General features: G+C 39.2%; 1 long non-coding RNA gene across 1 annotated transcript; it reads right to left on the bottom strand.

Moving 5' to 3' along the window:
• Positions 1 to 1,051: 1,051 nt before the first annotated feature.
• LOC124717159 lies at positions 1,052 to 19,023 on the bottom strand. Its single transcript, XR_007005712.1, has 8 exons — positions 18,932 to 19,023; positions 17,834 to 17,885; positions 16,487 to 16,578; positions 14,678 to 14,761; positions 7,598 to 7,651; positions 7,348 to 7,428; positions 5,734 to 5,900; positions 1,052 to 1,315 (listed from the first exon to the last, which is right to left on the bottom strand). It is a non-coding gene; the product is annotated as an uncharacterized LOC124717159 (long non-coding RNA).
• Between the last annotated feature and the right edge of the window lie 5,880 nt (positions 19,024 to 24,903).

The raw sequence follows: 24,903 nt of genomic DNA, 5'->3' as shown, positions 1-24,903 counted from the left end.
AACAATGCAAAATCCAGGATGGTATATTGACAATTTTATGAAAAGGATGTTGCTACTCACCTTATAGTAGAGATGAGTGGTGCAGTTAGGAGGTTAGACTGGGAGCAGGGCAGGGTGGGGCAGGAGCGGGGGCAACAGTAAAGGAGAAGAAAGAAGACTGTGCGTACTTGTGGAAGAGTGCTGTTTAATGCTGTAGTGGGAACTGGAAAGGAGATAGGAGGGTAAGGATATTCTATGGCGACATGACAACCAACAAGCTGTCTGCATGAATGGTCACCAACAAACTATGGCCAAGAAACAGCTGGACCACTCAGTTGTGAGCATGCGGCCAACAGAACCTCTTTCATTTCAAGGACTGCTTCACAGTCTCCGCCAAGTGGATTCTACCCACCAATACCAGCTTTTCATAATTTCACGGGTGAGAACTCTTCCTGCAACATCTCTTGTGTCTCTGTAACCCTTCTAGCCTCATCTTGGGTCAGTCACGTAAAATGTTAACATCTGTCTTTGTGAAAATTCTTTTAGTATTCACCACAGTAACATTTTTGTTTATGAAGTTCATGCTTACTAATCATTTTATCAGCGTGTAATCATCGTCAGTTTCAGTTTCAAAAGAATCTATATTTACGGGTCACAGCAATAATGAGCCATCCACATTGGCTACATTGTCTCCTATCACAAGGAGTGTGTAGTTTCAGTTGCACCTAGCTTCTTGATTACAATAGATCTGGATCCTGTCAGGAAAATAATTTACTCAGACAGAGAAAGATACCAATGCTGCTTCTCCTGGCATACGCAGTAGCTTATTTTCTTTCTCTATTTATTTATTTTCCATTGGATCTGTACACAACATACATTTTATGGATAAAGTCAAATATGTATCGCAAGAATTGAAGTAGTATAATATGCTTAATAACTAGCATTTAGCAAATTATGAGTGTATACGTCAATATTTGAGTACCATACCATATCTTAATTACGAATTTGCTAACATCATCTGAAAGATCTTTCAAACTGTCTCTTGATACCTATCTTTGCAACCTGTTGTAAACGTAATGTATTCAGACCTTAGTAGCACTTGCCTCTCAAATTTAATACTTCCCTTTCCATGAAGGCATTGGTGCATTAGCCAGGAATGTACAGTATTGGCCAAAAATACGATTTTCGTACCACTACATTGTTGGAAAATTACTCCATTACACGATGCAAGATTGAGAGCTCTCCATGTATCCAATTCAGGGTAGCACAGGGAATGGAGTTTTTGACACTGGGTCATTGGGGCAAGAACCAGACATGTCAATAGCTTGCACTGTCACTGGAACAAACAGAAGCCATTCTGGCATGTGAAATACATCCATGGAGTTCACTGTGGTTGATGTTACACAAGATGTAATTTTACACTTCTCCTCTCCCTCACAACTGCTGTATCAACTTAACACTAAGATGGCTGATAACGAGAAGTTTACTTCTCCAAAATAAAGGCTCTGTAAGTACTCCATTGCAAATAAGCATGTAGTTTGCTGTAGTGCATCATTATGACAACCTGTCAATCACGATTTCATCATTCAGGAAGCCTCAGCTACATTGCTTGAGAAGGACGTTCAGGAAGTGCCTCTGCTAGTTAAATCTAACGAACAGGAACAGATCACGAGGGTGGACAAGAACTTGCCAGCATCAGACATGGATTATATGACAAGGTCATCTGTGACAACAGTTACACATGCCACTTACAGTTTGTCAGAAAGAGAAGCATAATGAACTTGTGTACCATACATACATACATACGATTCACTGGGATACCAATTCTTTTTAAGTCACATTCTGCTCATAATATCCAGTAAGCTTTCAAGTGCCAATAGTTGTTTGTTTTAGTTACTTTCATTTTTGAACATTTTATAGGAGAAATATGCCCAGCATGGCTTTAGGAATTTTAGATCTACCAGAACAACAACAGCTGTCTGTTTAGTTTTTGTAACTAAGGCATTAGGTTTGTGGCATATTTCTTGACTATTCAGTGGCCATTGTGTATGCCACAACATATACTACTAGATATTCTCCTTGACTGTGTACTGGGGAAAGGGGCTGGTATAAATTATCCATGGAAAATGAACATGTGTGGAAAGAAAAGTGAACAGCACTATTACAAGTATCTATTCAAATTTTTAATTTATTTAAACAGTGGAAATATTGGTCAGATTATAAACATTATTATGGAAAGGATACATTGGTACTCACTGTGAAGGTGAACTACTGACAACCAGACAGACATGATGGATAGACTGACGTATCAGCTTTCAGCCAAAACCTCCTTCACAAAAGACAGCCAAGTCCATATTACACAATGTGCCTAAACCGTAGACCTGTGCACCAATGCCCCAAGTGTGCCTATCTGTAACTACAGGCAGGTTCAAAAAGACCCATTTCACCATCCACGTGAGATATACCTGGTGTGCATGGGCAGTAAACAATGGTAACGCCAGAAACGTGAACAGAACTGTCTTATCTCTTGTAGTCACTCGTTCTACTGCACAAAACAAAGGTGGATTGTGTGACATATTGGAATGTCATCCGTTTCAATTATTCATAAGAAAATGAATATCATTACTTATTAAGTAACTGATATTCTCTTATGTAAGTTACTGCTGTTCTGAATGAAAGACTCCACAGTTATATTTATATTATGACACTCAGTTGCACAGGTATATGTATTTATACAACATTTTGCACATGGAGTACCCATCTGCGTTTGGAGCTAATGCCCTGGTACTGACAGTAAATCTTCGGATTAGGGCAGAACAATGACGAAAATAAAATGCCAAATGTCATCGAGTTCGATCCTGGCTGAAAGGAAGGAACAAAGGAAGGTGATTACACTCACTACTTATGAAAGAACTGAGGGTCAAAGACCCACATGAATTTCAGGGCTTCGTGAGGATGGACATGGCCTGTTTCGAGAAGCTGCTGTCTATAATAGAAGATGGAATTACCAAGTGTGACAGTCACAAGGAAGGCTGTCTCATATTCTCAAAAATAAGAATTAAACCATATGTTTATACATTTTGTGATTATAGCAACCTAAATCATGAATAAAATACCGGTAAATGTCCTGTTATGTTGCAGGCTGGATTTAACATTATGTTTACTGGCGACTGGGGAAGCATGAGAGTCTAGTTTTTAGCCACAGAATAGCACAGCATACTATTTCAAAAGTTGTTGCGGATATATGCACTGCAAATTGCAACACTTTAAAGAACCAGTACTTAAAGGTGTACTTGTGCTATTCTTCCACGTTTGGACTATGTATGTGTGGGTGCTACTCAGTTTCGCAGTCACCTGTCACACTAGGTGAAACTGCAATGACTTTCTCCCTTTCACTGCCAGTTACTTTTTTCTAGCATGCTGAAATAAAGGACGAGATGCAACCAAATCAAATATGAACTTTCATTAGATAACGTATTACGATACAAATCGAAAAATCACCATGTAACATTACACACATACTACTCTGAAAGAAATGATTTTCTACTACCTTATTATGATACAGTGGGTCATGCATACACCTTTCCTCACTGTATGCCTGATTTAGGACACTTAATGCCTCTTTGCTCCATTTCATTTCTAGAATACGAAGCTATCAACAGAAAAAATCCTTTCACAAACAGCATGTATGAAAGAGTCTACTGCAAAAAAGTTCAGAGATAGCAATCATGTGTACACACGTCTACGGTGAATGAGTGCACATTTTTCTTTTCTGATGAATGCTTTGACTGAAAGCTTATATGTAATAGTCTTTTCATCGTGCCTGCCTGGAAATCAGTTTGTCATCTTTATAGTGAATAGCAATCTATGCTTTCCATAATAATTTTGAATTTCTTTCATTCCTTGTCTTACACATATGGCAGTGTAGGACGAAAATGAAGAGCAAATCTCCCAGTCGTGGAGTGAGTCAGTACATCAAATTGACATCCGGAAATTAATGATGGACAATTAAAATGTACCCTAATTCTATCTATGCAACACTCTGCTTTTGTATATTAGCTCAATCAACATTGTAACACAAGAATCAGTTTAATCATTTTTCAGTAATTTCCCAAGAATGTGTGAGAGTATTTTACCCACTACCTTCCTTTTTTTACATGCAAATGATGTGCCTCAAAGTAGGTGGAAATGCTTCACTTCTTGTAATTACAGTTTAACAGTCGACTTACACTCAAAACATTCTCAAAATATGAAACTGGGAACAGTCACTTCAATAATATTTATCTTTTAAAAAATATTAACATATCCACATGTAAACAAATACATGCTACCAAAACAATTTGAAAAGTTGTTTAGAACTAAAAGAATTCCAGGGTGTGGTTATGGATATGTACTTGAGATGGGACAATAATAAATAACATCTGCCGTGAATTGAGTTCAACAACGTTTCTGATGACAAAATGTCACTACAGCATACACATGGATGCTACTAACAGCACACCATGGGCTACTTGATTCACAACTATTTTATGGTATTGTGGCCTGTGGAAGTTCTGCAAATACACACATACAAGTGTAAGTGAAGGTAAAAAAGAAAGCAGTAAGATATACTAAAATATGACTTCTTAAATATTCTTACAGACAGATTTATGGAACTAAACATTAAGGCTAAAGGGCACTTTCAGTGTCAGCAGCTCCCGCAATGCATGCAGATGTTGGCAAATTGTGAATGTCGGTCAGAGCCAAACAGGTGATTGTATTCAAGAGCCAATGAGAAGAGTTTCCTTCAGTGGAACACACAAATTAATTACATTTCTTTTTGATATGCAGAGCACCAGAGTAATTTTTGCTTATCTGGATATTAGGAATCACAAATGTGGTTAATGTTTCATGTACTTTGTTAAGAAGATAGTGCTGACAGACTGACCAGTACCATAGCCAGAGGCCTATGTTACGTTTGAATGTAACACTTTGGTTGAGTTACCGAGAGCCAACAAGTCAACAAGAAAATGTGCGAGTTCTAATACCTTGACATGTAGTGCAGCTGGAGAGAGATGTTCATCATTGCAATAATGTACTGGCACTTCTTATTTCTGATTTTGCCTCAAATTCTGACACCTTAGTCAAATTCTAATCTAATGGAACAAAAACCAGCTAACTTCACTGACAAACTATTAAATATAGGTATGAGCATTCAGGTTAGTTACTGACAAGTGACTCCTGATTCATCAGATTCAGTTCTCATTGCTTGTCAAGATAGTTGTTACTAACATCAGAACACAATGCTATGGCCACCAACAACCTAAATGCAATTTTACTAAAGAATAAACAGTATAATCACTGCACTTAAAGGAAACCAATATTTATGTAAAAACTAAGTGTGCTGCATTATTAAACACATACTTATGATTTTAACACAAGGGAAACTTGTAATCATGCTGAAGCACATCTGCTAAAATTGATCAACAGAAACCATAAATCTAACATGCTTCCTACACAGTAATCTGCCATTGTACATACAGATGAAACAAAATATGGCTGTTTTCAAAGAAAATCTTTAATTCAGTGTGTAACAGTACCTGGAAGCTAAACATTATGTAACATACAGATAATCACTTCTTTTATTTATATATTCATGTAACTGTAATTCTGAACTACATTTAGTCATGATGTGTGAAGCATCATTATTTGCAAGACAAAAATGATAATACTAATCGTGGGCAAAAATCAACATCATATTAATTTAATTCTTACCGTATGTGTTCAGGATTAACATCCTTCGTCAGTACTTCCCTTTCACATGTGCATTAGATAAGGTGGCAAAAATCCCTCATGATGTATAGATTCAGCCACATCCTCTCTGCTTCAGTGTGGGTGGAGAATCCAAAATCCTTTTTACACCGACAGATGCCACATTTTAACTGCAACATTACACTTGTTACTTCAACTGCCATCAAATCAGTATCCACCAATAACTATACCTTATGTTTCACTTTTTATATAATTCCATCATCCTGGGGGACAGGATAAGGCTGAAGCAAATTAGTGACTGTAATTTTGATATGTCTAACATGTGGAAAAGATAGCACTAATATGTTTGGGTGAGTATTCTGTGCCATTTGAATTTGGAGGATATACACTCTGCTAACTGTATTTACTGAGGCACACTTACTGGCAACAGTCTGCCATAGCAGCACACTATTTACAGCAGAATATGACAGCAGGTGATCGCAAGACTATTACTAGGCTAAAGGCTGTCTAAAATAAAACCATCCCGACTAAAGTTTTGTGATACCAGTTTGGTAGCATTTTCAAAACAGTGCCAATTTCTGGCATGTTCTATGTAACATTCATTGACTAGGTCAATGTATTTGATTTCAGCCTGATTTAGTTTCCAGTCCACATTTATTTTGGGCACCCTATGTATCCTCACATACTGCATAAGCGTCAGTACTAAACCATTTTATTAGCCATCCATCATACAGTCTGTAATGAAGCAGGACGCATTTTAAGAATGACCAGGCCCTTTTTAGTGCATGTTTTATCTCACAATTTCTTGATAAAACTAGCAACCACTTATCAGTTGTAGTCTTAAAAAAACTATGATTTGAAGACAGAGCAATTTACTGAAATCTAATGACTCCCATCCATTAACTCATTCACGTTAATGATGATTATAGGCTTTTCATATGACACGAGACACATTGTACATGATACATTAATGTAACATCACCATGCAGCGCAGATAATAAATTATTAATGAAGTGCAAAGAGGTAATGTGTACTAAATTTATGAATCCCACTGGTATCTCAGATCAGTCTCAAACACTGTCTCACTGTGGTGGAGCGGAATTGGAGGTATTAAGCTACGAAGGAGAAGCAGCAACTACTCGTTCAGTTAAACAGCCATATATCAAATAAGGCTAATATAGGTATTGTCAGTGACCAGCGTTGAGTTGACAGTCCCACCACCCTCAGTACAGGTTTAGAACAGTGTGGCAGAATGATAAAACTGCCCCTCTGTTCCTCGGGTTCCAAGCTCTCAGTTGTATATGCACTCACACCAACAATAATGGTCACGTATCAAATGGGCCCAGTAAGCTGCAACATCAGCAGTATAATCACATCTGCCAGTCACTGACTCGCCTGTCACAACTGTCTCCTTTTGTATCTCATGTCCCACTTCTGAAATATGGGTTGCTTGTTAAAATGGTCTTTCACATTTACACCTCATCCCAAGTCCCAATGTCTGAATTATCAGTGCCTAACTTGAAATGTCACTTTCTAGTTCAGTTATTTTACTGAAATAATAGGGGTACTGTTAGATGAGCAACTATCAATGATGCATTGAACACAATTATACTTTACCCGTGGAACACCGGTGCCCATGGATTTAAGTTGGACACGGGATAAAGGTCCACAGGATGTGGACCTGTCTCGCTGAGTGCACTGTAAAGATATAAAAGTTGCTGATATTAATTTGAGACAGTTTATCAACAGAAAATTCTATTTGGCAGTTGACACACTACAATTACATTTGAAGACTAGCACAGCATCTAGTATGAGTACTAGGTGGAAAAGAAGAGATTTAATTATATCAAACATGAGTATACCGTACCTCACGAAAATTGGCGCCTCTGGATTCAGGAAATATTTTTGTGTCTCTCTTGCACTGCAATTGAAATATTTGTGTTACATTAGGAAGTATCATTACAGTCAAAATGGTGAAATGAACATATTTTAACATACAATCAAGCAACTACTTACATCTGTAATAGGGAAACAAAGATAGCAAAGTCAAGATAAATATAATAGCAATTCACACCATTGTCTCACATGCCACAGGATTTCAACAGTTGGACAGATACAGGTAGTTATAAAAATCGATACATAGTCGATGCATGAATATAGACAAATACAACTTCAGATTGTATGCAGACATTTCCTGCACCATTCATTATGATGATAAGATAGCTGTAATGATTTCTGAGCATGAAGCTGTGTCATCAGTTCTTGGACGTGAATAAGGAATACTTCAACAGATAAGCAGGGATTCAACTATTACATTAGATAAGGGGAAGCTAACCACCATCTAACAATTCCTTTTCTCCAAGATCAGCTGATTTTTGTCTACACAAGCAATTCCACGATTTGGAAAAATATCTATGCTGAGGGTCACACAAAATTGGACACAAACAAACCATTACATTTGTGTGATCATTCCTTGGTAACAGCCTCAATTGTGCTGACCACAATAGGAATGAAACTAAATTAAGAGTGGGCAGACAGCATCACTCTAGGCACAATACGTGGCACACCAACCAATACAAATATAAAATTACACAAATCCACAGTGTCTGTTCCTTCAGACATGTTCAAAGGAACACACACCACACAATCATAACTGATTTGCCCCAATGGGCAATAGATCCACCACATTCAGTGTCCTATCCCCTTCAGGAATCAAAAAGTAGTGAGCATGGAGGAAATGAACAGGGACTGTAGACAGGTGGCACAAGGTAGGAAGAGGCGTGCCAAGATAGCTGCGATAAACATTGTGTCTGTGTGGCCCTGTGGTTCCCAACTTCGAATCACAGGCCGGCACTCACATTCACTCATCGCCATTGAAACTGCGTAGAGTCCTGATGCAGCGCATTTCAATATTCCTTTCCCTCCCTTTCTCCCCTCTCCTTCAATTTACATAATAAACATAAAAGATATTGAATGACTCCATAAAATGAAGTTTGCCAATATAAGTGTGGTGTCACCGCCAGACACCACACTTGCTACGTGGGAGCCTTTAAATCGGCCGCGGTCCGTTAGTATACGTCGGACCCGCATTTCGCCACTATCAGTGATTGCAGACCGAGCGCCACCACACAGCATGTCTAGAGAGACGTCCTAGCACTCGCCCCAGTTGTACAGCCGACTTTGCTAGCGATGCTACACTGACAATTACGCTCTCATTTGCCGAGACGATAGTTAGCATAGCCTTCAGCTACGTCATTTGCTACAACCTAGCAAGGATCCATTACCAGTTTATATTGAGATGGAAATTATGTACAGTCAAGAGAGATGTTCACCATTTGTGGATTAAAGTTAAGTATTCTACCAGTTACCTCCTGTTTTGCTAGTCTTATTTCTCTGACCTGCTCCAGACCTCACGCCAGACTGCGTGTAATTAAACGCATGCATTTTGGCCTCCTCTAGCAACACGGTGTTGGCTCTTCTGCCAACACAGCAATAAGCACGAGGATTAGAGCACACACAGCCACAACAGGCTATTTGTCCAGGAAAACAGTTTACCTTAATACTGCAATTCAAAACAAATGAAGACCAGTTGAGGGCTGTTTTGTACTCATAAAAACCACTATTGTGCTAGTTTGATCCCATTTCCTACAAAAGCAGCTTATGCATACGACACTGGAAAAGTCTACCGGTAAGTAGTTTACACAAGTGAAAGCAGTTTATGCGTACATTAATACTGCAAATAACACTTCATTTATGATGTGTGCCCACTGTACATTTCATAAAATTAGATATTTTCGAATGGTGCGAAAGCAGCAATGCTGCAAATCTGATGTGAGTGATGTATAATTTTCTTCTTTGCCTGGTAAAGCGGTGGTGATACGTTTTTTGAATATACTGTGCTTCCCTTCTACTTTTATTTTCTGTAATGTAGGTACATGGTAAAGGAGGAATACCAGAAATCTTTTTCATAGTTTTACACAATAGTAGGTTTTCATCCAAACATGATTCTAACTGCCTTTGTTTTGCAGTTTGAATGTATTCATAGCTGCTTTCACGTTTCACAAAAGTGACCCCATATTAAAGGTGAAAACGAAAGCAGGAACTGTATGCATTCTTTACGATTTCTCACTACACCAATATTTTAGTAAGCTGAACTGGCAAACACTGCACTATGGCAATCTTCTGAGACGGTGCACCTAAGGTTGAAAAAAAATTTGGAAGTACACTGTGAAAATGGATAAGTGTGGAAAAAAAAAATTCATGAACGGATGTAATTTATGCAGCATTAGATTTTCTCCCTTACGTTATTGGAAGGCACACTGCAAACAATACATTTTATCACTACTAGTCTGTTAAATTATAAATTACATCAGCTTTGATTATGTGAATGTTTAGCATTCTTTAGATTTTCACATCAATATTAATCTTAGTACAAAACCAGGGTCTTCAACAAACGTGACAGCAACACAGGCTATGTATGTACAATGGACCGTCTGCCAGATATTTATGTATGTTTTGGGAAGAGAGGAAAGGAAAGACAACAGGAAAGGCTTTCAGGAGAGGAATGAACAATGTTTAACCCTTCTGTGGCCATTGCCCTCAATTAAAGTGTACGCTGCTTCCAACAAAGTGTGCCGTCATTGTGGTAAGGTGAGGTTTCCTTTGACAATGAGTGCTTATGTTACATCTCCCATACAGTTATTCAGTTCAAGACTGTTAAAAAGAGTGGACTTTCTCAGAACCTGCTGCTTATTTCTATTTTTATTAGTGAGGCAGCACCTATGGTAAGATCACTGTCACTTTCTGGTTGCTGCAAAAGCAATACTGTAGTAGTGTGTGTAGGCCAAAATACTTTATTGTATTTTGTGTTCCAGTGCATCAAAGCCTGCTGTCCTCATCTGCCAACACTGGGCACTTCCTTGATAAATGTTCTGTATTTTGTTCTTCCCAGACTTCTTTCACATGGCACACCAGATTTTGGGAATGGTTGAATAGGCAGCATAATCTGATTTTATGAAGAAATAGAAGCAGATCTGGATGTAAATGAGCAGTACCATACAGCTGTTTGAACAACAGTAAGCATCACTGGAGAGGAAACTCAAGATATGTTGGGAAATGTAAAAATAAATTTCATTCTACAGTTGTACCTAATGAAATTCGTGAATATGTTGTGTTGTCGATCTTTACTGGCCATCAAATTATGCAGTGAAAGAAATTATTGGTCTGAGGATGATGACCTTGGTGTTCAAACAGTGAAAGATTCTTTGATTCATAATAGGTATCTTTAACTGAAACCTGAATTACATTTCAATATGGGAAACATCTTATAAAGCAGTTTATCAGACTCAAGTCCACAAACTTTGGATGTAAACTACGGGCCTTACATTTTCTTACTATACACTGTGAAGGACCAGAATGATGACAATGAGGATCTACCACTGAGTTCCAAAGTACTTTTGGATATGTTGTCCATTATCACTAATTATTAGTCATGACCTCATCTAACAGTAGGGACTAGGCTTCTGTGCATGTGCAACCGTAAGAGAAAGCAGAACAACAACGTCAACCTTATCACGAGATAACGAAAAAGAAAGGTGGGGATGGAAGGTTTCGAGTTCAGATTTAATAGAGAGACCAAAATCTTTGTCACAAAATGGAATGATAAGGAGTATGTTGTACTAGCAAATGATTTTGACCTTGTACCCCCACGGTCAAAGTCTAACATTGGAATTCATCCCAGAAACAGAAGCTCAGTATTCCACAACAACATGCACTGAACACACAAGAATATCATGGAGTTGCCATTCTTCACTGATGTCTAAAAGAGAAACATGCAATCGCAATACATGGTTAATAGTGATACTGATAATTTTTTGTCTTTACAACAATTGTAGATATGATGGTTACAAATGCACAACTGGTTTCCAAGAGGTGCAACGAAGGAACTTCTCCCAGTGAAAGGGTTCAGAAAACAAATTGACAGAACATATCAAATGTCAACTAATGGAACACCTATGAATCCTGTGACATGTCCCAGCACGATACAACCAGAAACTGTGTCCGAGAAATGAGAAAAGCAAAGATTATGTCAGTCTGAGAATTGTAAAGGAAAGCCTAGAACATATTGTGGTGAGTGGAATGTTATGCTCCATACCAAATGTTTTCCAAACATAGTATTTGGCCATAATTAAATTTTCATTTTGGAAAGATGATGGGTTAAATCTTTTATAAACGCGAGTTATTGTAAAATAAACAATAATAGTGAAATGTTATCAGTTTACTATTATCAATTTCCTTATACTACCCATTTTCTCACAAAGCAGTGTAAGGTGAAAACTGCCAAGCGCTCAGCATCCTAAAATGAGAATGGCCCAAAATTTTTTTTCTTTTTTGCCCTTAGTAAATTAAATTTCCTCGTATTTCCATAAATTGGACCACCAGAATACTGTTTTCCAGAAATTAAGAATACATGTCAATTAATAATAAACTGAATGCTATTGGGTTAATAGAAATAATTGTCCTTTAGGAAGTTTCTACTGTTTTTGTGGATGGTAACTCGTGTTATCCATAACAACACTATTCTGTTATGAACCATATGAATTTCGACCCCATGTTCCTACACATCACTATTCCCTTCATGATAACTGGATTTCCAGGATGCAAGTATTAGCCTAAAGTGATATTCAGATTATCCCACTGAAGTTTTCTTTGCCAGACACTGCTTTCATCCTGCCATTGCCTTCTGAATCTTGTCAAATGTGTTTTCTGGCATCATCTTTTTGATTGAGCCAAAGTGAAGATCTTCCTTGACATTTTGTCTTTTCTGAAAACTAGCCCTAGCTACTGTAACATCAGAAACTCTGAATCAAAACCAGCCTTTCTAGCCTTGCACTTTCTGTACCAGTGTTACTGTACTGAAACATGTGCCACCTTTTGCCTCAGAAAACAAGCAATATTCATAAAATTCCAACCAGCACGATGAACGATAAACTGCTGGAAATCGTCAAAATAAGTGACAGTTTTTCATCAGAATCTTTCTGAAGACAGAAACATACTTATTGACCACATGCCCGTACTTCTGCTAAGCTTCTCAGTACAATTTGTAGTGGAACGCCACATGCTTTGGGTGACGCAGTCTGTTGTTCCAATACTATTTCACCCCTTCTGTCGTTATCTTTAAGCCTGTGAAAAAATTCATATCCCTCATATACGACTACCTCTCAAATGAAATAGTAATAATAACCAACGCAAATCACTGCTCTCTTTGCAGATACTTCCATGCAGTAATGACACAACGAAATGCTGGTTACTGTGTAGCACAAAAACTGCAAAATTATGCCAGAAACAGCACAAATTAGGCACAGTACTGCCACATGAATACTCTGAAGGACAGGTATGGGTTTGAATGTCATTACTTCATCCAATGTTACCCAAACAGCCCTTATAGCCGAAATAATACTGTGCCAACGGTGTGAGCTTAGAATCACAGACCAAGTCAGGCTACCCCAAAGACTTCCGTCTGCTTTTTAGAACCTAAGGGAAGGTGAGGGGGTGAGAGAACTGACCTACATTACACCACCCAAGTGCCACCCTGGCTGATACCTAGTACATCAACAAATGCCAATGAAAAGTGAATAAAAAACATTTTAAATTCATTTAAACAAGGGCGTACCATATATTATAATTATCAGGTCATCTGGATAATCAATTGTATGCTCAGTTCTGAAAACTAACACATTGAGAAACATCAGAAAGGATATTTACACCTAAACAACAAATGTATACCCACATTAACTGAGCATGTAAAACAGATAAGTAGCTTAGTACAGCCAACTTCAATAGTTTTCAGTGTCCTTCACACATGGCAAATGCACCAACTACAAATCCTCTTCTGAAAGATAGTCCCATCTACTGCAATATACAACATCAAACCTACCACAAGATTATAAAAATGTAAACCCTTATGCACATCTCACTGGTGCTACACAAAGCTACAATTCTCTAAATATACCCCAACAGACTAATCACAAAGATAGTTCTGTTACATTCGTTGTACCAATCTTCATTTTTGCATACCACTTATGAAAGTAAATTATCAGGAGCTAGAGCTAAAATCTTGTCTTTGACAAGAGAAGCTAGTGTTGAATGTTTCCTGCCTTATTATCAACACACCCTAAACAGCATTTGATGACAGTTCTCCTAGAAGATGCCAACTTCCCAGAATTTAGTGAACAATGCCTTCCTCACAGTATAGCACTTTTGGGAAGTACCAGAATACCTGGAGGTCGTAACTGGCAATTTAACGGTGGGACAATGAAGCAATTTTTGGAACTGAAGAGTTCTGACTGTATACTCTGCAGCTAAGAGCTCAGTTTCACAAGTGACTGAACAATACACAAACACTAAAGAATTACCTCCATGAGTAGAAATAGGTTTTCTTATCTGAGTACACATATCACTCACTGTAGCCATAGCAAAAAACTTACCCATAATAACAAAGCTTTTCTTATTTCTCAATTTCAGTGTTTCATTAATAGTTATCTCATAATGAAAATAACTTTATATTGCCACATAATATAATTAGCACTGCCAATCAGGACCGAGCGAAGTGGCGCAGTGGTTAGCACACTGGACTCGCATTCGGGAGGATGACGGTTCAATCCCGTCTCCGGCAATCCTGATTTAGGTTTTCCATGATTTCCCTAAATCGTTTCAGGCAAATGCCAAGATGGTTCCTTTGAAAGGGCACGGTCGATTTCCTTCCCAACCCTTCCCTAACCCGAGCTTGCGCTCCGTCTCTAATGACTTCGTTGTCGACGGGACGTTAAACACTAACAACCACCACCACCACCACCACCACCACCACAACCACCACCACCAATCAGGCAAACATGAAACAAAGCATCACACACAAGCTTAATAAACCATTCTATTACACAAACCATACCTGACTTCCATCAAGCCCTCAGCAGTACATCCTGGATGTACGGCTTCCAGCCTGCTCTGCAGAATACATGGTCTGGTCTGCACACTGCAAAAACAATGTTAACTGTCAAAGCAGGTTTTTTCAGTGCAGCAATGGAAAGAGAAATTTTGTAGTAAAAACTGGCGACTCAGTTTAAGGATATCCCAGTTTAAGAAGTGGTACCATGCAGTTGCAGTTCTCTAGATTTAGTGAGCAATAAAAAAGAAAAGAACGAACAAGACTTTAGAAATTACAGTGAAATTTGCCTGTTCAAACTTACAAATTATAATACACAGAGGAGTTGTGACTGCAATTATCACTAAATTTAACTATGACAGCAGGATTATCAGGAAAAGAAAGTTTATATCCTGACAAGTTACATGCATTAAACTGAAGTGTCACGAATATACATGAAAGTTCTGCTGGCAAGTCAGAAATATCTCATTACATATTAGAGCTTTATTCAATTTTCTACATCACTACATTAGGTACGGGAAGGTAGCTCTAATGAAGTGTAGAAAATACAAGGAAAATTTTCTAAAGTTTGGGTGGACCCTGCAGATTCGAGGCAATGCACTGCAGGCATAACCAGCATCAAGTCTTTTCCCCCCACGGCAAGTTGCCTTCCCAGCACTCAACATGCTCAAAACAATAGTTTGGTATGTACCTTACACGACAAATCACTTAATATCCACAATACAATTGAAATTATCACAAATCCAAGACAAACACTTCCAACATGCAGCTTCATTGACATTTCCCTATCAGTGGATTCCCTACTCTTGTAACTGCATTTACTGTCATCCACGTAACTGCCTTGTTGCAAGTGCAGCTCATGTTCTTGTATCATTGCTATTTATGCGGTTACCACCCTGTCATGCATAATAAATTATAGCCAAAGATACATAGTGTCACTGTTTATGAAATATTCAACAGCTCCACCATGTTTTATTCATACATGAACATTAAACAAGACAGCAGATAATCTGAACATTTCACATACAGAATGTGTGTTAGTAGTTCATGGAGTCGTGGAAATGTGGACGCCAAAATCTACAGATCAACTGCACTTTACTTCAGGCGTATACATGATCAATATGTGGTATTATGGAAAATGAAATTCCTGATGCTTAAATTTCGCTAGACCACGTTCGGATGAAAAAGAAAAATATTGTCTTCTGTCAAGGAACAATCCTTCCCCCAAAATTTATTTTCAAGCGAAGCTGGGCACAGAAAGTATGATTTAAGCTCAAGGTAAATGCTTAAACCTGACATACCCGGCGTAATTAAGCCCTGGGATATAGCAAAATTAATTATTTTTATGTGTCACATGGATTGGAGAAAACTTTTCAAAGCTCCTAATTCATACACAACATGAACAACTCATGGTAAAATACTGGGATCAACTGAGAAGCAGGAATGCAGTTTTCCATCATGAGCAGAATCTATGAATGCACTATCCACAATATTAATGCTTTGGTTTTGCATTTTTCCACAAAGTCAATGCAGATTGTGAATTTGTGCACCAGATCCACAATGTACATTGATCTCTATATGAAAAACACTAATATTCTGCTCTAACAATAGTCACACTCAGATTCACTACACTGAGGTTCAGCAGCAAAACCAATACTGTATTAATATACTACAGAAAGACAACACACAAAACATGGAAAACAGTAACTAACAGATGGAGAATGGAAGCAGACAAATATAAATTCACCATTTCATAGCACAACAAACACTTGCAAAGCAAAAATAGGACACTGTACCTTCATTCTCCATACATACCACAAGTGGATCCATTACAGCTGACAGACAAACACAGATTTGGGGTGGCTTGGTCGCAGAGTAATTTAGATTTTGACACAGAGTGTAAAAATCTGAAATGAAAAAATTCTATTACCTCCTAAAGTAACTTAAGTGGTAACGGTTCCTATGCACGTTACACTAAAATAATATTCCACTATTAACATGCAGTAACTTAATGTTCTCCAGACACAAATTGTCGTAACACAGTGATCCCCCATTTTGGTAGCTGCAGCATCTTGGTGTCAGCCTGTTTCATCAAATATGTTACAGCACAATATTCTGGGGCAAGATGCTAACATCTCACATGCCAGGTTGTACCAAGGACATAAGAAATAAACATCCTTGCTAAAGGCTGATTTAAGGAAGTACTACCCAATACCACTTTACAGTATGAAAAGATCTATACCTTATCAGCACAATAAAAAAATTGTGATGTTCAAATACTACACACTATGAAATATTCCTATCAACTGTCTGTGGCAAACAAAAAAATACTGCTGAATATCCTATTGTTTCTATACACTACTCATCAGACTCATAGCATCTTAATATTACAGTTATATATGCACCAGTACTTACAGGAAGCTGTGACTCATTCCACATACAAGCCTGTCGCATACACAAATGACACTACAAATAAATATCATTACAGGTAATACCATTAATTCCATTGTTTGGATCTGGAATATCAACTCAAGCAACCTCCTGACATAGCCAAGACCTCAGACTAGGTGACATTATTGTCTTCACTAAAAGAGGAAAAGGAACAAAATAGGTCAACTGATAACTCATCCAAACTAATCCAGAACTCTGGTTTCAGTACATTGTGTCACAACAACATCCTCAAAAACAAAAAAGGTAAAGAATGCTTTTACTGGTGGTAGGAGAACAGCGTAATGACGACAAATGTAGCAAACATCTCAAATAAATCTATGAGCTTCTATCAAACATCACGAACAACAGACACTTCCCCCCCCCCTTTTTCACAAGACTTAAATGATATTGTAAACACAAACAAAATACATCTGGCCATCTATAACAAACTACAGATACTTGCAGGAGCCTACAAAAGACACTTCGAAGACTATACCATTGAACCACGTCATTTACTAGATAAGCAAAGACAGTTAAGTGGACTGTTCTGCTTCTGCATGTAGACGTCACATGCCACATTATGTCACACATCAAATCAGGGGTCCAGTACTGTTGGTTGGACTCAAGAACAGGTACCACATTTAAAGCACAACCTACGGTAAGAATAAATGAGTACCGAAAAAATAATTAACTAAGAACTTGTATAGAATATATAGGATAACCATACTGTACCGCATAAAGATCTCCAGCCATTCTGGTAAATTACAGCACGGACAGTCATTGCCTGGAGAAAAAGATAAAAAGAACATTAATTTTCAGTGAGACTTCGAACAGTGTATTTTAAATAATAATTCTTACTTCATTCTGCAAAATTCCAAGAGAGCAAAAACTGTATCAGTTATGACATGTCCTTAAGTATGTGGCAATTAACAGCTATAGCCATATATTTTTACATTAAATTTAGTAACACTACATAGAGCTGTTTTTTCTGATTTGTTCCGAAATTCTTTCAAAGGAATAGTTGTGTTCATTTTACTGCGCATCATATGTATTTGGTTTCATTTTTGCTCCATGGATTATAAACGATAATATTTTCAAATATTTCCTGCCTAACGTGAACTTTCTGAAAGTTGTCAGTATTGTTACAGCAGAAAACTGAAGCAAGCTATAGTATATGGAACAAGATGCCTCCTCTTTGCAAAATCATCTACCGATTATACTGTATCCATAATTTGGTAATGAAATTCTATCTGGTATGGAGAAAGGATAGAGTGGCATAGCCAAGTAAATATGTAACATGTGTAGCATATCCACAGCAGAAGCAGAAACTCTAAACTTAAGCATGAAATTTAGGTAGAATAGTGTAGCCTTACACTTGTTTCCGGTGGCCCGATTTAGAATGAAAACCATATTACAGATTCAACATGGCAAACATGTGGGAAGACAGTATACGTAAAATGGCTCACGCAATTCATATTAAACTGCATACGAAACGGAAACCTTCATTTTCTCGATCTTTATTTCACTGGGTAACACTTCTGTTCCGCATCGTGCTTAAACTCTTTCGGTCCTGAACACATGTAAGTAGTAGTGCTAGAATTCTACCACTATCCTAAATCGGAAATAAACCACGTGTATACCTATGCCGCTTCACAGCTAACATACTGTGCACAAAATGCAGGCGTCTGTTTAGGGAAACGCGCTACTACAACTGACGCTACATAAAATACCAGATGCATACTACTTTAAATCGACTAGCAATGCGTTCTGCATCACTGAACAGACTCTGCCGTCTAAACTATTTACAAAATACTATTTGCAAACACTCACCATCAGCCATTACAAATGCGTTTTTCGGTTATCAAACACTCAAACAGCAACTACAGCTGATACAGCAAGAATTGAACTGCACTCCTTTCCTCGCCTGAGGTAAGTGAGTAAGTGACTCATCTTTGCTTCAGCTGTGCCAACATATACGATTTTCTTACGCCATGTTTCGTGGTGTAATCGATTACATGCTGGATTATTTTGCACCAACATGAGCATCATAAACAAATTCGACAACAGAGCAAAAAATAACTGATGACAGGAAATTCACACAACATGAAATTATGCTTTAAAGACATAAATCCCAAAAATATCTGTAGCGGTAACGGAATAATAGTGAAGTATTTTGCCGATTGTTCAACCTGTTTCCGAAATATGGTACAATTATCAACATTTCCTAAAAAAAAATTGTATGTAATGGAAACAATACCAATAGTAAAGCCATTTAAATAACGAGCAGTGTACAAAGATAATATTATGGTCCGATTAAATTTTATATACCGCAGCCACGACGTAGTGTGATTAGGCCTATGTTGTCAGCGCCCCTTGAATGCAGGGAAATATGTGGCATTTGTGTTAATTTTTCGTATACCCGCAAATGATTTCTTATGAGATGTTTCGTTGACGAGGATAATTAACTTACTGAGATGACGATGGTTTGCCCAGTGAGCTATTTGTAAACAAAAGCAAGAGAGCTGATAGATATGACAAAACAAAATTGTGAATTTTCTTTTCTCGAAAGATCAACAACGACCAACACGGGTGTAATCGACAGAGAAGCACCATAGAGGCCACTGACAAATTTCTTAAATACAATCTGGCGTGAGTGTCATACGATAGCAATAGCGTGAGAAGGAAGTTTATCTGAAATCGGTCATGTGACGATCCTCGCGCTGTGGAGAGAGATCTTTGTCTAGACCACCGAATTCACGAAAATGTTGCTAAGAAATAAGATTGCTATGATAATCGCAACGTATAAGTTCTCTGGCCCGAAGTACGATATAATTAACCGTTCACTGTGTAGTTTTTCTAATAAGAATTAACTGACACATATACAAGACCTCTTAAAATTTTGATGATCTGCGTTTTATTTCAGATTATAGTGGGAATAGTGATTTGTTGAAGGCACTCTGCGGAATATATGGTTTCAATTTTACAATCAGGAAGGATTTGTACAGACATTTGAGAGCTTTCCATGAAATCGACGTAAACTAAAAAACAAATAATGAAATAAGTAACATGCCAGTATCTTACAATATGTTTACATACAGTGTTTCCCTCGATCGCCACTAGGAAACGCATATGCCAGTTCCTCAAACACTACTATATAAAATGTGATACAGTATTATAGTGTAATGTTGGTTTTTTTTCAGATTTATATAATTTATAAATTTTATCAGCACATGTTTCCCACTCAAATAATAACATGCTTTTACTTTTGCGTTTCTTACCGCACTTTTAAATAATTGTACACAGAGTGGTGTTTTTATACATTCAGTACCAGAGAAGAGTTAAAACGGTAATGGATTGTGAACATGGAATGAATCTGAAAACACAAGAAATGTAGTTTGATTCGTTGGGACAAAAACGGAGAAAACTGCTCTGATCTTAGGCCTTCGAAGATGATATGCATAGGACAAATTGACTGAACTGTTTCAGATATGAATATGCTGGGTATCCAGTACATTTAGTGTACTGTCACAAAGCAGATCTAGGTCTTTTGTAATCAGATGCAGTAAATAAAGCTCACTAATGAGTGTGTCTGTACCGAGTTTTTTAAAAGAATATTCACATTCAAAGGCTAATATCCTCCCTCAATGTTAATTATTGGCGTTACAAAAATTATAAGATTTGAGTAAGTCCTAGCAAGGCTGTAAAGTTCTAAAATTTTTTTATCGCCTACAGGCTGTGTCAGAACATCAGCTTGTTGCTTATTTGTGCTAACATACATTAACACAACTTCTTCACAAAAGCTTTCCCCCTCACAAGCAAAATTTTGACATATATATGCTTAAGTTTGATGGAGCTGTGGGGTCTTGCAAAAGCTTGTTACGGGCATATTATATTCATCCAGTACAACAGCTCTTTGACTGCCAGAAACACTATGTTACTGTGCCAACAGCCTTCACTATTCGTCATACTTAAGGCTAAAAATTCTGATTCTGTTCACGACAGGGACACTGTAGGCTGTTTCGTAGATGCCCAAGAAACTCTGCAACCCAAAATTTAGAAAACATAACCACTTGCGGACTTCTATGTCCTCTGTGACCAGCCCAGTCTGAGTGAACATAACCAATTATGGTATCAGTACAGTTTTTATCCATAGCACACAACAAGCTCATTTTATGGTTCACATAATTTAATGCAGCACAAATTTTAAAACATTCCATAAACACAGACTAGCTTATGTTTGGTACCTGGTCACAATACTTATTGCTACATAAATATCTGGTATGGAACCTAATGTTACACAATGATCCCATTAACTTTTTACATCAGTTCTCAATGTCTTCATTTTTTTTTTTTTTTTTTTTTTGGGGTTAGCAGAAGAGCCAACACCGTGTTACAAGTTGAGGCTAAAATGCACGCGTTTTAGCTCACGCAGGCTGGCGTGAGGAGGGAAGTACTATACTGACGTGAGGTCTGGAACATGACAAGGAATGAGAATTCAGAAAGTGGATGTAATGCGTTTAATACTTAACTTTCATCCATTAATGATGAAAGTCGCTCTTGATAGTACATGATTCACAATATTATCTGTTCAGAATACATTCTTGAAGTAATTATAGTAACTGAATATGGCCCCTTACTAGGTCGTAGCAAACGACGTAGCTGAAGGCTATGCTAAACTGTCGTCTCTGCAAATGAGAGCGTATGTAGACGGTGAACCATCACTAGCAAAGTCGGCTGTACAACTGGGGCGAGTGCTAGGGAGTCTCTATAGACTAGACCTGCCGTGTGGTGACGCTTGGTCTGCAATCACATAGTGGCGACACGCAGGTCCGACATATACTAATGGACCGTGGCTGATTTAAAGGCTACCACCTAGCAAGTGTGGTGTCTGGTGGTGACATCACATTCTTCCCCCGCAAATCAGCGGATGGTTGTGGTATAAGGCCTCCACCCAATGTGGGGAGGAGCAAATGTTGAGGTATGCTATGAGGTGGGGAGCCTAACAACAGGCGAGGCTGTGCCACCCGCACCCTGCCACTCGGACCGCGGGGAGCTAGGGAACACCTGAAAACCTACACCAGGGTGCACGCCAACATGCGGTTTATGTGCCCGTAGAGAGACAGGAGGGCCAAAGTGTCGAGCTCCATCGGGCCGTGGAACCCAACAAGCGAAGGTGACATGTGGTCTTGAGCGGCCAAGGGTTCCATGTCGGAAAACAACTGGTCGCGGGGAGCGATCGGTGGCGTGTGACCCAGGGGGGCGACGCATCCGCTGTGGGCGTCCCCAGCGGGAGAACAGGCGGCGGTGGTGGCGCATTGCCATGGAGCAACATGGAAGGCAGGGTCGGTAACACCTGGGGCTGAGGCGAGCCAGTAGGTGGGTCCCCGGGTTGCTGACCATATGGCACCATCGCTGAAAGCAGATGGCAAGCGGCAGATCCCGTGTGACGACAGAGGCACAGCTGATTGAGATGCCGGTACACCTCACCAGAGGCCACCAAAACCAGATACATAGCGAGGCAGCAGAGAATGCGCCCTTCGAGCCAATGCCGTGAACCCTGATAGTGGCGGTAGTAGACAACGTCGCCTGGGGCAAAAGCAGGTGTCTGCCCCTGCACAGGAACCGGATGTGGCGGATGTAGCTAAGACATCATCAAGGTTCGATGATGGCGACCGTGGAGCAACTCAGCCGGCAAGCGACCATCTCGGGGCTGAGAGCGATACGAGGACGAAAAGAGCAATAACGCATCCTCCCGAGAATGTGACTCAACGTAAACATCTGTGAATTGAAAGTCCTGATGAATCCTACAGTGGCACCATTTGACTGTGGCGAAAATGGCACGGACGTCAGATGTTGAATACCATTGGCCTTGCAGAATTACTGAAATTCTGCGGACATGAATTGTGGGCCATTGTCGGAAACAGTAGTCTGTGGAAGACCTTCAATGCAAAAGATAGCAGATAACACCTGAATGGTGGCGGATGATGTCTTGCAAGACATCCAGACAACAAAAGGAAAATTCCTGAATGAATCTATCACAACCAACCATCGAGCATTCCAGAATGGACCAGCAAAAATGATGTGTAAAGCGTTGCCAAGGGAAAGTGGCTTTTGGCCACGCAAAGAATTTCCGGGGTGGTGCTGATTGTTGTTTGGCACACACCATGCAAGAGGAGCACATATTCATAATCGCAGCATCAATTCCGAACTAAGTACAGTGCTGACGAGCAAGTTGTTTCGTTCTCACTATACCCCAATGTCCTTGGTGGAGAAGCTTTAAGACAGAGGACTGTAATGTACATGGGACCACAACGCTGGACTAATCATTATCAGAACGCAATAGCCAAACATCACGTTGAACAAAAAGTCTCTCCTTGTGAGCAAAAAGTCGGCGAACCAATGGGTCCCCGATCTGTGACTTTGACAAGGGCCATTGCGTAGCAACAAAATGCAGAACGGTAGCAAGGAAAGGGTCGGCAGTTGTGGCTGTAGCTACACGACGAAAATCAAACTGAAATGATTCTACCACGTCATTGGTTTCCGAATCAATGAACATGCAAGCAAGTTCGGAGGAATCGAATGCCCTATCCTTAGCAACAGGCAAACGGAACAATGCATCGACGTTTCCGTGCTTAGCAGTGGACTGATACAAGATATTGTAGTGGTACTGCAAGAGTAAAATAGACCAGCGAATGAATTTCTGCACTGTACATGGAGGTACAGGCTTGTTCGGATGAAAAAGCGATGTCAAAGGTTTGTGGTCTGTGATTATGGTAAAGTGACGACCATACAAGAAGTCATGAAACTTTGTACCACCAAATACGAGAGCCAATGTTTCTTTCTCGATCTGTGAATAATTACTTTGTGCAAACGGGAGAAATTTGGACGCAAAGGCAATAATGCAATCTTGCGGGCCATCTTTGTGCGCAAGCACAGCACCAATCCCGAAATCCGATGCATCCACCCTCAACAAAAGGGGCTTCTGGGGATCGAATGGCGTAAGGCAAGTACTGGAAAGCAACGCCGATTTCAACCGGTGAAAAGCACATTTGCATTCTCTCATCCAGACGAACGGAACACCTTTATGGCGTAAGCGATGAAGCGGAGCTGAAATGGAAGAGGCATGCAGCACATATCGGTGATAATGGTTGATTTTTCCCAGCACACTCTGTAGCTACTTCAAATTCTGCGGCAAAGGCAAGTCTTGTATGGCATGGAGGTGTGAGGGACTGGGATGGTTGCCTTGGGCATTGAGTACATGGCCCAGGTATGGCAAGTCACGAGCAAAAAACACACATTTGTCCTTCCGTAAGCGAAGACCATTTTGTCGCAAGACTTGAAATAATGTTCTGAGATTGGCTAAATGATCTTCTTCCGTCTTTCCGGAGATCATAATATTGTCCAGACAGTTTTCTGCAGCACGGACCGATGCAAAAACAGTTTGTAGATATTGCTGAAACAATGCAGGGGCGGATGCACACCCGAATGGCAGTCATTTGAATTGATACAAACCAAGATGCATGTTAACCACCAAAACAAGCTGAGATTCTTCGTCCACCGGTATTTGCAAGTACACACCTTCTAGGTCTAACTGCGAAAAGTATGTGCCTGGGCACAGTCACGAGCAAAAAACACACATTTGTCGTTCCGTAAGCGAAGACCATTATGTCACAAGACCTGTCAAAAAGATCTTTTGGGCGGGGTAAAGGAAAACTCACAATCACTAGTTGTGGATTCACTGTTGCCTTGTAGTCCATACAAAGTCTCAATTTTACGGAAGTTTATGGCAAAATTACTAAGGG

Source organism: Schistocerca piceifrons, chromosome 9, assembly GCF_021461385.2.
Source record: "Schistocerca piceifrons isolate TAMUIC-IGC-003096 chromosome 9, iqSchPice1.1, whole genome shotgun sequence".
In the NCBI taxonomy this organism is placed as follows: domain Eukaryota; kingdom Metazoa; phylum Arthropoda; class Insecta; order Orthoptera; family Acrididae; genus Schistocerca; species Schistocerca piceifrons.
The sequence above is the reverse complement of the archived record's forward strand: the minus strand, read 5'-3'. Positions and strand labels throughout refer to the sequence as shown.